This window comes from Zeugodacus cucurbitae, chromosome X, assembly GCF_028554725.1.
Source record: "Zeugodacus cucurbitae isolate PBARC_wt_2022May chromosome X, idZeuCucr1.2, whole genome shotgun sequence".
NCBI classification, from domain to species: Eukaryota; Metazoa; Arthropoda; class Insecta; order Diptera; family Tephritidae; genus Zeugodacus; species Zeugodacus cucurbitae.
Window position 1 is genome coordinate 7,956,272 of NC_071672.1, and position 14,892 is coordinate 7,971,163.

Here is a 14,892-nt window from a genome sequence, read left to right on the forward strand (position 1 = left end):
TTGTCTTGTCTTGTCTTGTCTTGTCTTGTCTTGTCTTGTCTTGTCTTGTCTTGTCTTGTCTTGTCTTGTCTTGTCTTGTCTTGTCTTGTCTTGTCTTGTCTTGTCTTGTCTTGCCTTGTCTTGTCTTGTCTTGTCTTGTCTTTTCGTGTCTTGTCTTTTCTTGTCTGGTCTTGTCTTGTCTTGTCTTGTCTTGTCTTTTCGTGTCTTGTCTTTTCTTGTCTGGTCTTGTCTTGTCTTGTCTTATCTTCTTAATTAATTTAAAAGCAAATCAAACATAATAGTCCTGTCTTGTCTTGTCTTGTCTTGTCCTCTCTTCTTAATTAGTTTAGAAACAAATAAAAAAAATGTCTTGACTTGTCTTGTTTTGTTTTGTCATGTCTTGTCATGTCATGTCTTGACTTGTTTTGTCTTATCTTCTTAATTAATTTAAAAACAAATCAAACACAATTGTCTTGTCTTGTCTTGTATTTTCCTGTTTCGCCTTGTCTTGTCTTATCTTCTTAATTAATTAAAAAACAAATCAAACACAATTGTCTTGTCTTGTCTTGTCTTGTTTTGTCTTGTTTTGTCTTGTCATGTCTTGTCTTGTCTTCTCTTGTCTTGTCTTCTTAATTAGTTTAGAAACAAATAAAAAAAATGTCTTGTCTTGTTTTGTTTTGTCATGTCTTGTCATGTCATGTCTTCTCTTGTTTTGTCTTATCTTCTTAATTAATTTAAAAACAAATCAAACACAATTGTCTTGTCTTGTCTTGTATTTTCCTGTCTGGCCTTGTCTTGTCTTATCTTCTTAATTAATTTAAAAACAAATCAAACACAATTGTCTTGTCTTGTCCTGTCTTGTGTTGTCTTGTGTTGTCTTGTCTTGTCTTGTCTTGTCTTGTCTTGTCTTGTCTTGTCTTGTCTTGTCTTGTCTTGTCTTGTCTTGTCTTGTCTTGTCTTGTCTTGTCTTGTCTTGTCTTGTCTTGTCTTGTCTTGTCTTGTCTTGTCTTGTCTTGTCTTGTCTTGTCTTGTCTTGTCTTGTCTTGTCTTGTCTTGTCTTGTCTTGTCTTGTCTTGTCTTGTCTTGTCTTGTCTTGTCTTGTCTTGTCTTGTCTTGTCTTGTCTTGTCTTGTCTTGTCTTGTCTTGTCTTGTCTTGTCTTGTCTTGTCTTGTCTTGTCTTGTCTTATCTTCTTAATTAATTTAAAAACAAATCAAACACAATTGTCTTGTCTTGTCTTGTATTTTCCTGTCTGGCCTTGTCTTGTCTTATCTTCTTAATTAATTTAAAAACAAATCAAACACAATTGTCTTGTCCTGTCTTGTCTTGTCTTGTCTTGTCTTGTCTTGTCTTGTCTTGTCTTGTCTTGTCTTGTCTTGTCTTGTCTTGTCTTGTCTTGTCTTGTCTTGTCTTGTCTTGTCTTGTCTTGTCTTGTCTTGTCTTGTCTTGTCTTGTCTTGTCTTGTCTTGTCTTGTCTTGTCTTGTCTTGTCTTGTCTTGTCTTGTCTTGTCTTGTCTTGTCTTGTCTTGTCTTGTCTTGTCTTGTCTTGTCTTGTCTTGTCTTGTCTTGTCTTGTCTTGTCTTGTCTTGTCTTGTCTTGTCTTGTCTTGTCTTGTCTTGTCTTGTCTTGTCTTGTCTTGTCTTGTCTTGTCTTGTCTTGTCTTGTCTTGTCTTGTCTTGTCTTGTCTTGTCTTGTCTTGTCTTGTCTTGTCTTGTCTTGTCTTGTCTTGTCTTGTCTTGTCTTGTCTTGTCTTGTCTTGTCTTGTCTTATCTTCTTAATTAATTTAAAAACAAATCAAACACAATTGTCTTGTCTTGTCTTGTATTTTCCTGTCTGGCCTTGTCTTGTCTTATCTTCTTAATTAATTTAAAAACAAATCAAACACAATTGTCTTGTCCTGTCTTGTCTTGTCTTGTCTTGTCTTGTCTTGTCTTGTCTTGTCTTGTCTTGTCTTGTCTTGTCTTGTCTTGTCTTGTCTTGTCTTGTCTTGTCTTGTCTTGTCTTGTCTTGTCTTGCCTTGTCTTGTCTTGTCTTGTCTTGTCTTGTCTTGTCTTGTCTTGTCTTGTCTTGTCTTGTCTTGTCTTGTCTTGTCTTGTCTTGTCTTGTCTTGTCTTGTCTTGTCTTGTCTTGTCTTGTCTTGTCTTGTCTTGTCTTGTCTTGTCTTGTCTTGTCTTGTCTTGTCTTGTCTTGTCTTGTCTTGTCTTGTCTTGTCTTGTCTTGTCTTGTCTTGTCTTGTCTTGTCTTGTCTTGTCTTGTCTTGTCTTGTCTTGTCTTGTCTTGTCTTGTCTTGTCTTGTCTTGTCTTGTCTTGTCTTGTCTTGTCTTGTCTTGTCTTGTCTTGCCTTGCCTTGTCTTGTCTTGTCTTATCTTCTTAGTTAATTTAAAAACAAATCAAACACAATTGTCTTGTCTTGTCTTGTCTTATCTTCTTAATTAATTTAAAAACAAATCAAACACAATTGTCTTGTCTTGTCTTGTCTTGTCTTGTCTTGTCTTGTCTTGTCTTGTCTTGCCTTGTCTTGTCTTGTCTTGTCTTGTCTTGTTTTATCTTCTTAATTAATTTAAAAACAAATCAAACACAATTGTCTTGTCTTGTTTTGTCTTGCCATGTCTTGTCTTGTCTTGTCTTGTCCTGTCTTGTCTTCTTAATTAGTTTAGAAACAAATAAAAAAATGTCTTGTCTTGTTTTGTTTTGTCATGTCTTCTCTTGTTTTGTCTTATCTTCTTAATTAATTTAAAAACAAATCAAACACAATTGTCTTGTCTTGTCTTGTCTTTTCTTGTCTGGTCTTGTCTTGTCTTGTCTTATCTTCTTAATTAATTTAAAAGCAAATCAAACACAATTGTCTTGTCTTGTCTTGTATTTTCCTGTTTCGCCTTGTCTTGTCTTATCTTCTTAATTAATTTAAAAACAAATCAAACACAATTGTCTTGTCTTGTCTTGTCTTGTTTTGTCTTGTCATGTCTTGTCATGTCTTGTCTTGTCTTGTCTTGTCCTGTCTTGTCTTCTTAATTAGTTTAGAAACAAATAAAAAAAATGTCTTGTCTTGTTTTGTTTTGTCATGTCTTCTCTTGTTTTGTCTTATCTTCTTAATTAATTTAAAAACAAATCAAACACAATTGTCTTGTCTTGTCTTGTATTTTCCAGTCTGGCCTTGTCTTGTCTTGTCTTGTCTTGTCTTGTCTTGTCTTGTCTTGTCTTGTCTTGTCTTGTCTTGTCTTGTCTTGTCTTGTCTTGTCTTGTCTTGTCTTGTCTTGTCTTGTCTTGTCTTGTCTTGTCTTGTCTTGTCTTGTCTTGCCTTGTCTTGTCTTGTCTTATCTTCTTAATTAATTTAAAAACAAATCAAACACAATTGTCTTGTCTTGTCTTGTCTTGTCTTGTCTTGTCTTGTCTTGTCTTGTCTTGCCTTGTCTTGTCTTGTCTTGTCTTGTCTTGTTTTATCTTCTTAATTAATTTAAAAACAAATCAAACACAATTGTCTTGTCTTGTCTTGTTTTGTCTTGTCATGTCTTGTCTTGTCTTGTCCTGTCCTGTCTTGTCTTCTTAATTAGTTTAGAAACAAATAAAAAAATGTCTTGTCTTGTTTTGTTTTGTCATGTCTTGCCATGTCATGTCTTCTCTTGTTTTGTCTTATCTTCTTAATTAATTTAAAAACAAATCAAACACAATTGTCTTGTCTTGTCTTGTCTTTTCTTGTCTGGTCTTGTCTTGTCTTGTCTTATCTTCTTAATTAATTTAAAAGCAAATCAAACACAATTGTCTTGTCTTGTCTTGTATTTTCCTGTTTCGCCTTGTCTTGTCTTATCTTCTTAATTAATTTAAAAACAAATCAAACACAATTGTCTTGTCTTGTCTTGTTTTGTCTTGTCATGTCTTGTCATGTCGTGTCTTGTCTTGTCTTGTCCTGTCTTGTCTTCTTAATTAGTTTAGAAACAAATAAAAAAAATGTCTTGTCTTGTTTTGTTTTGTCATGTCTTCTCTTGTTTTGTCTTATCTTCTTAATTAATTTAAAAACAAATCAAACACAATTGTCTTGTCTTGTCTTGTATTTTCCAGTCTGGCCTTGTCTTGTCTTGTCTTGTCTTGTCTTGTCTTGTCTTGCCTTGTCTTGTCTTGTCTTGTCTTGTATTTTCCTGTTTCGCCTTGTCTTGTCTTATCTTCTTAATTAATTAAAAAACAAATCAAACACAATTGTCTTGTCTTGTCTTGTCTTGTCTTGTCTTGTCTTGTCTTGTCTTGTCTTGTCTTGTCTTGTCTTGTCTTGTCTTGTCTTGTCTTGTCTTGTCTTGTCTTGTCTTGTCTTGTCTTGTCTTGTCTTATCTTCTTAATTAAATTAAAAGCAAATCAAACACAATTGTCCTGTCTTGTCTTGTCATGTCTTGTCTTGCCTTGTCTTGTCTTCTCTTCTTAATTAGTTTAGAAACAAATAAAATAAATGTCTTGTCTTGTCTTGTCTTGTCTTCTCTTCTTAATTAATTTAAAAACAAATCAAACACAATTGTCTTGTCTTGACTTGTCCTGTCTTGTCTTGTCTTGTTTTGTCTTGTCATGTCTTGGCTTGTCTTGTCTTGTCTTCTATTCTTAATTCGTTTTAAAACAAATAAAAAAAATGTCTTGTCTTGTTTTGTCTTTTCATGTCTTGTCATGTCTTGTCATGTCATGTCTTGTCTTGTTTTCTCTTATCTTCTTAATTAATTTAAAAACAAATCAAACACAATTGTCTTGTCTTGTTTTGGTTTGTCTTATCATCTTAATTAATTTAAAAACAAATCAAACACAATTGTCTTGTCATATCTTGTCTTGTCTTGTCTTGTCTTGTCTTATCTTGTCTTGTCTTGTCTTTTCTTGTCTTGTCGTATCTTGTCTTGTCTTGTCTTGTCTTGTCATGTCTTGTCTTGTTTTGTCTTGTCATGTCTTGTCTTGTCTTGCCTTTTCCTGTCTAGCCTTGTCTTGTCTTGTCTGGTCTTGTCTTGTCTTGTCATGTCTTGTCTTGTCTTGTCTTGTCTTGTCTTGTCTTGTCTTGTCTTGTCTTGTCTTGTCTTGTCTTGTCTTGTCTTGTTTTGTCTTGTCATGTCTTGTCTTGCCTTGTCTTGCCTTGCCTTGTCTTCTCTTCTTAATTAATTTAAAAACAAATCAAACACAATTGTCCTGTCTTGTCTTGTCTTGTCGTATCTTGTATTTTCTTGTCATGTCTTGTCTTGCCTTGTCTTGCCTTGTCTTGTCTTCTCTTCTTAATTAGTTTAGAAACAAATAAAATAAATGTCTTGTCTTGTATTGTCTTGTCTTGTCTTGTCATGTCTTGTCTTGTCTGGTCTTGTCTTGTCTTGTCATGTCTTGTCTTGTCTTGTCTTGTCTTGTCTTGTCTTGTCTTGTCTTGTCTTGTCTTGTTTTGTCTTGTCTTGTCTTGCCTTGTCTTGCCTTGCCTTGTCTTCTCTTCTTAATTAATTTAAAAACAAATCAAACACAATTGTCCTGTCTTGTCTTGTCTTGTCGTATCTTGTATTTTCTTGTCATGTCTTGTCTTGCCTTGTCTTGTCTTCTCTTCTTAATTAGTTTAGAAACAAATAAAATAAATGTCTTGTCTTGTCTTGTCTTGTCATGTCTTGTCTTGTCTTGTCTTGTCTTGTCTTGTCTGGTCTTGTCTTGTCTTGTCATGTCTTGTCTTGTCTTGTCTTGTCTTGTCTTGTCTTGTCTTGTCTTGTTTTGTCTTGTCATGTCTTGTAATGTCTTGTCTTGTCATGTCTTGTCTTGTCGTATCTTGTCTTGTCTTGTCTTGTCTGGTCTTGTCTTGTCTTGTCTTTTCTTGTCTTGTCTTGTCTTGTCTTGTTTTGTCTTGTCATGTCTTGTCTTGTCTTGTCTTGTCATGTCTTGTCTTGTCGTATCTTGTCTTGTCTTGTCTTGTCTTGTCTGGTCTTGTCTTGTCTTGTCATGTCTTGTCTTGTCTTGTCTTGTCTTGTCTTGTCTTGTCTTGTTTTGTCTTGTCATGTCTTGTCTTGTCTTGCCTTTTCCTGTCTAGCCTTGTCTTGTCTTATCTTTTTAATTAATTTAAAAACATATCAAACACAATTGTCTTGTCTTGTCATGTTTTGTCTTGTCATGTCTTGTCTTGTCTTGTCTTGTCTTGTCTTGTCTAGTCTTGTCGTGTCTTGTCTTGTCTTGTCTTGTCTTGTCTTCTCTTTTTAATTAATTTAAAAACAAATCAAACACAATTGTCTTGTCTTGTCTTGTCTTGTTTTGGTTTGTCTTATCATCTTAATTAATTTAAAAACAAATCAAACACAATTGTCTTGTCATATCTTGTCTTGTCTTGTCTTGTCTTGTCTTATCTTGTCTTGTCTTGTCTTGTCTTGTCTTGTCGTATCTTGTCTTGTCTTGTCTTGTCTTGTCTGGTCTTGTCTTGTCTTGTCTTGTCATGTCTTGTCTTGTTTTGTCTTGTCATGTCTTGTCTTGTCTTGCCTTTTCCTGTCTAGCCTTGTCTTGTCTTGTCTGGTCTTGTCTTGTCTTGTCATGTCTTGTCTAGTCTTGTCTTGTCTTGTCTTGTCTTGTCTTGTCTTGTCTTGTCTTGTCTTGTCTTGTTTTGTCTTGTCATGTCTTGTCTTGCCTTGTCTTGCCTTGCCTTGTCTTCTCTTCTTAATTAATTTAAAAACAAATCAAACACAATTGTCCTGTCTTGTCTTGTCTTGTCGTATCTTGTCTTGTCATGTCTTGTCTTGTCTGGTCTTGTCTTGTCTTGTCATGTCTTGTCTTGTCTTGTCTTGTCTTGTCTTGTCTTGTCTTGTCTTGTCTTGTCTTGTTTTGTCTTGTCATGTCTTGTCTTGCCTTGTCTTGCCTTGCCTTGTCTTCTCTTCTTAATTAATTTAAAAACAAATCAAACACAATTGTCCTGTCTTGTCTTGTCTTGTCGTATCTTGTATTTTCTTGTCATGTCTTGTCTTGCCTTGTCTTGTCTTCTCTTCTTAATTAGTTTAGAAACAAATAAAATAAATGTCTTGTCTTGTCTTGTCTTGTCTTGTCTGGTCTTGTCTTGTCTTGTCATGTCTTCTCTTGTCTTGTCTTGTCTTGTCTTGTCTTGTCTTGTCTTGTTTTGTCTTGTCATGTCTTGTCATGTCTTGTCATGTCTTGTCTTGTCATGTCTTGTCTTGTCGTATCTTGTCTTGTCTTGTCTTGTCTTGTCTGGTCTTGTCTTGTCTTGTCATGTCTTGTCTTGTCTTGTCTAGTCTTGTCTTGTCTTGTCTTGTCTTGTTTTGTCTTGTCATGTCCTGTCTTGTCTTGTCTTGTCATGTCTTGTCTTGTCGTATCTTGTCTTGTCTTGTCTTGTCTTGTCTTGTCTTATCTTCTTAATTAATTTAAAAACAAATCAAACACAATTGTCCTGTCTTGTCTTGTCTTGTCGTATCTTGTATTTTCTTGTCATGTCTTGTCTTGCCTTGTCTTGCCTTGTCTTGTCTTCTCTTCTTAATTAGTTTAGAAACAAATAAAATAAATGTCTTGTCTTGTCTTGTCTTGTCTTCTCTTCTTAATTAATTTAAAAACAAATCAAACACAATTGTCTTGTCTTGACTTGTCCTGTCTTGTCTTGTCTTGTTTTGTCTTGTCATGTCTTGGCTTGTCTTGTCTTGTCTTCTATTCTTAATTCGTTTTAAAACAAATAAAAAAAATGTCTTGTCATGTCTTGTCATGTCATGTCTTGTCTTGTTTTCTCTTATCTTCTTAATTAATTTAAAAACAAATCAAACACAATTGTCTTGTCTTGTTTTGGTTTGTCTTATCATCTTAATTAATTTAAAAACAAATCAAACACAATTGTCTTGTCATATCTTGTCTTGTCTTGTCTTGTCTTGTCTTATCTTGTCTTGTCTTGTCTTTTCTTGTCTTGTCGTATCTTGTCTTGTCTTGTCTTGTCTTGTCATGTCTTGTCTTGTTTTGTCTTGTCATGTCTTGTCTTGTCTTGCCTTTTCCTGTCTAGCCTTGTCTTGTCTTGTCTGGTCTTGTCTTGTCTTGTCATGTCTTGTCTTGTCTTGTCTTGTCTTGTCTTGTCTTGTCTTGTCTTGTCTTGTCTTGTCTTGTCTTGTTTTGTCTTGTCATGTCTTGTCTTGCCTTGTCTTGCCTTGCCTTGTCTTCTCTTCTTAATTAATTTAAAAACAAATCAAACACAATTGTCCTGTCTTGTCTTGTCTTGTCGTATCTTGTATTTTCTTGTCATGTCTTGTCTTGCCTTGTCTTGCCTTGTCTTGTCTTCTCTTCTTAATTAGTTTAGAAACAAATAAAATAAATGTCTTGTCTTGTATTGTCTTGTCTTGTCTTGTCATGTCTTGTCTTGTCTGGTCTTGTCTTGTCTTGTCATGTCTTGTCTTGTCTTGTCTTGTCTTGTCTTGTCTTGTCTTGTCTTGTTTTGTCTTGTCTTGTCTTGCCTTGTCTTGCCTTGCCTTGTCTTCTCTTCTTAATTAATTTAAAAACAAATCAAACACAATTGTCCTGTCTTGTCTTGTCTTGTCGTATCTTGTATTTTCTTGTCATGTCTTGTCTTGTCTTGTCGTATCTTGTATTTTCTTGTCATGTCTTGTCTTGCCTTGTCTTGTCTTCTCTTCTTAATTAGTTTAGAAACAAATAAAATAAATGTCTTGTCTTGTCTTGTCTTGTCATGTCTTGTCTTGTCTTGTCTTGTCTTGTCTTGTCTGGTCTTGTCTTGTCTTGTCATGTCTTGTCTTGTCTTGTCTTGTCTTGTCTTGTCTTGTCTTGTCTTGTCTTGTCTTGTCTTGTTTTGTCTTGTCATGTCTTGTAATGTCTTGTCTTGTCATGTCTTGTCTTGTCGTATCTTGTCTTGTCTTGTCTTGTCTGGTCTTGTCTTGTCTTGTCTTTTCTTGTCTTGTCTTGTCTTGTCTTGTTTTGTCTTGTCATGTCTTGTCTTGTCTTGTCTTGTCATGTCTTGTCTTGTCGTATCTTGTCTTGTCTTGTCTTGTCTTGTCTGGTCTTGTCTTGTCTTGTCATGTCTTGTCTTGTCTTGTCTTGTCTTGTCTTGTCTTGTCTTGTTTTGTCTTGTCATGTCTTGTCTTGTCTTGCCTTTTCCTGTCTAGCCTTGTCTTGTCTTATCTTTTTAATTAATTTAAAAACATATCAAACAGAATTGTCTTGTCTTGTCATGTTTTGTCTTGTCATGTCTTGTCTTGTCTTGTCTTGTCTTGTCTTGTCTAGTCTTGTCGTGTCTTGTCTTGTCTTGTCTTGTCTTGTCTTCTCTTTTTAATTAATTTAAAAACAAATCAAACACAATTGTCTTGTCTTGTCTTGTCTTGTTTTGGTTTGTCTTATCATCTTAATTAATTTAAAAACAAATCAAACACAATTGTCTTGTCATATCTTGTCTTGTCTTGTCTTGTCTTGTCTTATCTTGTCTTGTCTTGTCTTGTCTTGTCTTGTCGTATCTTGTCTTGTCTTGTCTTGTCTTGTCTTGTCTGGTCTTGTCTTGTCTTGTCTTGTCATGTCTTGTCTTGTTTTGTCTTGTCATGTCTTGTCTTGTCTTGCCTTTTCCTGTCTAGCCTTGTCTTGTCTTGTCTGGTCTTGTCTTGTCTTGTCATGTCTTGTCTAGTCTTGTCTTGTCTTGTCTTGTCTTGTCTTGTCTTGTCTTGTCTTGTCTTGTCTTGTTTTGTCTTGTCATGTCTTGTCTTGCCTTGTCTTGCCTTGCCTTGTCTTCTCTTCTTAATTAATTTAAAAACAAATCAAACACAATTGTCCTGTCTTGTCTTGTCTTGTCGTATCTTGTCTTGTCATGTCTTGTCTTGTCTGGTCTTGTCTTGTCTTGTCTTGTCTTGTCTTGTCTTGTCTTGTCTTGTCTTGTTTTGTCTTGTCATGTCTTGTCTTGCCTTGTCTTGCCTTGCCTTGTCTTCTCTTCTTAATTAATTTAAAAACAAATCAAACACAATTGTCCTGTCTTGTCTTGTCTTGTCGTATCTTGTATTTTCTTGTCATGTCTTGTCTTGCCTTGTCTTGTCTTCTCTTCTTAATTAGTTTAGAAACAAATAAAATAAATGTCTTGTCTTGTCTTGTCTTGTCTTGTCTGGTCTTGTCTTGTCTTGTCATGTCTTGTCTTGTCTTGTCTTGTCTTGTCTTGTCTTGTCTTGTTTTGTCTTGTCATGTCTTGTCATGTCTTGTCATGTCTTGTCTTGTCATGTCTTGTCTTGTCGTATCTTGTCTTGTCTTGTCTTGTCTGGTCTTGTCTTGTCTTGTCATGTCTTGTCTTGTCTTGTCTAGTCTTGTCTTGTCTTGTCTTGTCTTGTTTTGTCTTGTCATGTCCTGTCTTGTCTTGTCTTGTCATGTCTTGTCTTGTCGTATCTTGTCTTGTCTTGTCTTGTCTTGTCTGGTCTTGTCTTGTCTTGTCATGTCTTGTCTTGTCTTGTCTTGTCTTGTCTTGTCTTGTCTTGTCTTGTTTTGTCTTGTCATGTCTTGTCTAGCCTTGTCTTGTCTTATCTTTTTAATTAATTTAAAAACAAATCAAACACAATTGTCTTGTCTTGTCTTGTTTTGTCTTGTCTTGTCGTGTCTTGTCTTGTCTTGTCTTGTCTTGTCTTGTCTTGTCCTGTCTAGTCTTGTCGTGTCTTGTCTTGTCTTGTCTTGTCTTGTCTTGTCTTGTCTTCTCTTTTTAATTAATTTAAAAACAAATCAAACACAATTGTCTTGTCTTGTCTTGTTTTGTCTTGTCTTGTCTTGTCTTGTCTTGTCTTATCTTTTTAATTAATTTAAAAACAAATCAAACAGAATTGTCTTGTCTTGTCATGTTTTGTCTTGTCATGTCTTGTCTTGTCTTGTCTTGTCTTGTCTTGTCTAGTCTTGTCGTGTCTTGTCTTGTCTTGTCTTGTCTTGTCTTGTCTTGTCTTGTCTTCTCTTCTTAATTAATTTAAAAACAAATCAAACACAATTGTCTTGTCTTGTCTTGTTTTGTCTTGTCTTGTCGTGTCTTGTCTTGTCTTGTCTTGGCTTGTCTTGTCTTATCTTCTTAATTAATTTAAAAACAAATCAAATAGAATTGTCTTGTCTTGTCTTGTCTTGTCTTGTCTTGTCATGTCTTGTCTTGTCTTGCCTTTTCCTGTCTAGCCTTGTCTTGTCTTATCTTTTTAATTAATTTAAAAACAAATCAAACAGAATTGTCTTGTCTTGTCATGTTTTGTCTTGTAATGTCTTGTCTTGTCTTGTCTTGTCTTGTCTTGTCTTGTCTTGTCTTGTCAAGTCTTGTCTTGTCTTGTCTTGTCTTGTCTTCTCTTTTTAATTAATTTAAAAACAAATCAAACACAATTGCCTTGTCTTGTCTTGTTTTGTCTTGTCTTGTCTTGTCTTGTCTTGCCTTGTCTTGCCTTGTCTTGTCTTCTCTTCTTAATTAGTTTAGAAACAAATAAAATAAATGTCTTGTCTTGTCTGGTCTTGTCTTGTCTTGTCATGTCTTGTCTTGTCTTGTCTTGTCTTGTTTTGTCTTGTCATGTCTTGTCATGTCTTGTCTTGTCATGTCTTGTCTTGTCTTGTCTTGTCTTGTCTTGTCTTGTCTTGTCTTGTCTTGTCTTGTCTTGTCATGTCTTGTCTTGTCGTATCTTGTCTTGTCTTGTCTTGTCTTGTCTGGTCTTGTCTTGTCTTGTCTTGTCTTGTCTTGTCTTGTTTTGTCTTGTCATGTCTTGTCTTGTCTTGCCTTTTCCTGTCTAGCCTTGTCTTGTCTTATCTTTTTAATTAATTTAAAAACAAATCAAACAGAATTGTCTTGTCTTGTCATGTTTTGTCTTGTCATGTCTTGTCTTGTCTTGTCTTGTCTTGTCTTGTCTTGTCTTCTCTTTTTAATTAATTTAAAAACAAATCAAACACAATTGTCTTGTCTTGTCTTGTTTTGTCTTGTCTTGTCTTGTCTTGTCTTGTCTTGTCTTGTCTTGTCTTGTCTTGTCTTGTCTTGTCTTGTCTTGTCTTGTCTTGTCTTGTCTTGTCTTGTTTTGTCTTGTCTTGTCTTGTCTTGTCTTCTCTTGTCTTGTCTTGTCTTGTCTTGTCTTGTCTTATCTTCTTAATTAATTTAAAAACAAATCAAATAGAATTGTCTTGTCTTGTCTTGTCTTGTCTTGTTTTGACTTGTCATGTCATGTCTTGTCTTGTCTTGTCATGTCTTGTCTTGTCTTGTCTTGTCTTGTCTTGTCTTGTCTGGTCTTGTCTTGTCTTGTCATGTCTTGTCTTGTCTTGTCTTGTCTTGTCTTGTCTTGTCTTGTCTTGTTTTGTCTTGTCATGTCTTGTCAAGTCTTGTCTTGTCTTGTCATGTCTTGTCTTGTCGTATCTTGTCTTGTCTTGTCTTGTCTTGTCTGGTCTTGTCTTGTCATGTCTTGTCTTGTCTTGTCTTGTCTTGTCTTGTCTTGTCTTGTCTTGTCTTGTCTTGTCTTGTCTTGTCTTGTCATGTCTTGTCTTGTCGTATCTTGTCTTGTCCTGTCTTGTCTGGTCTTGTCTTGTCTTGTCTTGTCTTGTCTTGTCTTGTCTTGTCTTGTCTTGTCTTGTCTTGTCATGTCTTGTCTTGTCGTATCTTGTCTTGTCTTGTCTTGTCTTGTCTGGTCTTGTCTTGTCATGTCTTGTCTTGTCTTGTCTTGACTTGTCATGTCTTGTCTTGTCGTATCTTGTCTTGTCTTGTCTTGTCTGGTCTGGTCTTGTCTTGTCTTGTCATGTCTTGTCTTATCTTGTCTTGTCTTGTCTTGTCTTGTCTTGTCTTGTCTTGTCTTGTCTTGTCTTGTCTTGTCTTGTCGTGCCTTGTCTTGTCGTGTCTTGTCTAGTCTTGTCTTGTTTTGTCTTGTCATGTCTTGTCTTGACTTGTCTTGTCTTGTCTTGTCTTGTCTTGTCTTGTCATGTCTTGTCTTGTCGTATCTTGTCTTGTCTTGTCTTGTCTTGTCTGGTCTTGTCTTGTCTTGTCTTGTCTTGTCTTGTCTTATCTTGTCTTGTCATGTCTTGTCTTGTCTTGTCTTGTCATGTCTTGTCTTGTCGTATCTTGTCTTGTCTTGTCTTGTCTGGTCTTGTCTTGTCTTGTCATGTCTTGTCTTGTCTTGTCTTGTCTCGTCTTGTTTTGTCTTGTCATGTCTTGTCTTGTCTTGACTTGCCTTGTCTTGTCTTGTCTTGTCTTGTCTTGTCTTGTCTTGTCTTGTCTTGTCTTGTCTTGTCTTGTCTTATCTTGTCTTGTCTTGTCTTGTCTGGTCTTGTCTTGTCTTTTCATGTCTTGTCTTGTCATGTCTTGTCTTGTCATGTCTTGTCTTGTCGTATCTTGTCCTGTCTTTTCTTCTCTGACCTTGTCTTGTCATGTCTTGTCTTGTCGTATCTTGTCTTGTCTTTTCTTGTCTTGTCTTGTCGTATCTTGTCTTGTCTTTTCTTGTCTGGCCTTGTCTTGTCTTGTCTTGTCTTGTCTTGTCTTGTCTTGTCTTGTCTTGTCTTGTCTTATCTTGTCTTGTCTTGTCTTGTCTTGTCTTGTCTTGTCTTGTCTTGTCTTATCTTGTCTTGTCTTGTCTTGTCTTGTCTTGTCTTGTCATGTCTTGTCTTGTCTGGTCTTGTCTTGTCATGTCTTGTCTTGTCTGGTCTTGTCTTGTCTTGTCACGTCTTGCCTTTTCTTGTCTTGTCTTGTCTTGTCTTGTCTTGTCTGGTCTTGTATTGTCTTATCTTGTCTTGTCTTGTCTTGTCATGTCTTGTCTTGTCGTATCTTGTCTTGTCTTGTCTTGTCTTGTCTTGTCTGGTCTTGTCGTGTCGTGTCTTGTCTTTTCTTGTCTGGCCTTGTCTTGTCTTGTCTTATCTGCTTAATTAATTTAAAAACAAATCAAACACAATTGTCTTGTCTTGTCTTGTCTTGTCTTGTCATGTCTTGTCTTGTCATGTCTTGTCTTGTCGTATCTTGTCTTGTCTTGTCTTGTCTTGTCTGGTCTTGTCTTGTCTTGTCTTGTCTTGTCTTGTCTTGTCTTGTCTTGTCTTGTCTTGTCTTGTCGTATCTTGTCTTGTCTTGTCTTGTCTTGTCTGGTCTTGTCTTGTCTTGTCGTATCTTGTCTTGTCTTGTCTTGTCTTGTCTGGTCTTGTCTTGTCATGTCTTGTCTTGTCTTGTCTTGACTTGTCATGTCTTGTCTTGTCTTGTCTTGTCTTGTCTTGTCTTGTCTTATCTTGTCTTGTCTTGTCTTGTCTTGTCTTGTCGTATCTTGTCTTGTCTTGTCTTGTCTTGTCTGGTCTTGTCTTGTCATGTCTTGTCTTGTCTTGTCTTGACTTGTCATGTCTTGTCTTGTCGTATCTTGTCTTGTCTTGTCTTGTCATGTCTTGTCTTGTCTTGTCTTGTCTTGTCTTGTCTTGTCTTGTCTTGTCTTGTCGTGTCTTGTCTTGTCTTGTCTTGTCTTGTCTTGTTTTGTCTTGTCATGTCTTGTCTTGACTTGTCTTGTCTTGTCTTGTCTTGTCTTGTCTTGTCTTGTCTTGTCTTGTCTTGTCATGTCTTGTCTTGTCGTATCTTGTCTTGTCTTGTCTTGTCTTGTCTGGTCTTGTCTTGTCTTGTCTTGTCTTGTCTTGTCTTATCTTGTCTTGTCATGTCTTGTCTTGTCTTGTCTTGTCATGTCTTGTCTTGTCGTATCTTGTCTTGTCTTGTCTTGTCTTGTCTGGTCTTGTCTTGTCTTGTCATGTCTTGTCTTGTCTTGTCTTGTCTCGTCTTGTTTTGTCTTGTCATGTCTTGTCTTGTCTTGACTTGCCTTGCCTTGTCTTGTCTTGTCTTGTCTTGTCTTGTCTTGTCTTGTCTTGTCTTGTCTTGTCTTGTCTTGTCTTGTCTTGTCATGTCTTGTCTTGTCGTATCTTCTCTTGTCTTGTCTTGTCTGGTCTTGTCTTGTTTTGTCATGTCTTGTCTTGTCATGTCTTGTCTTGTCTTGTCTTGTCTTGTCTTGTCTTGTCTTGTCTTGTTTTGT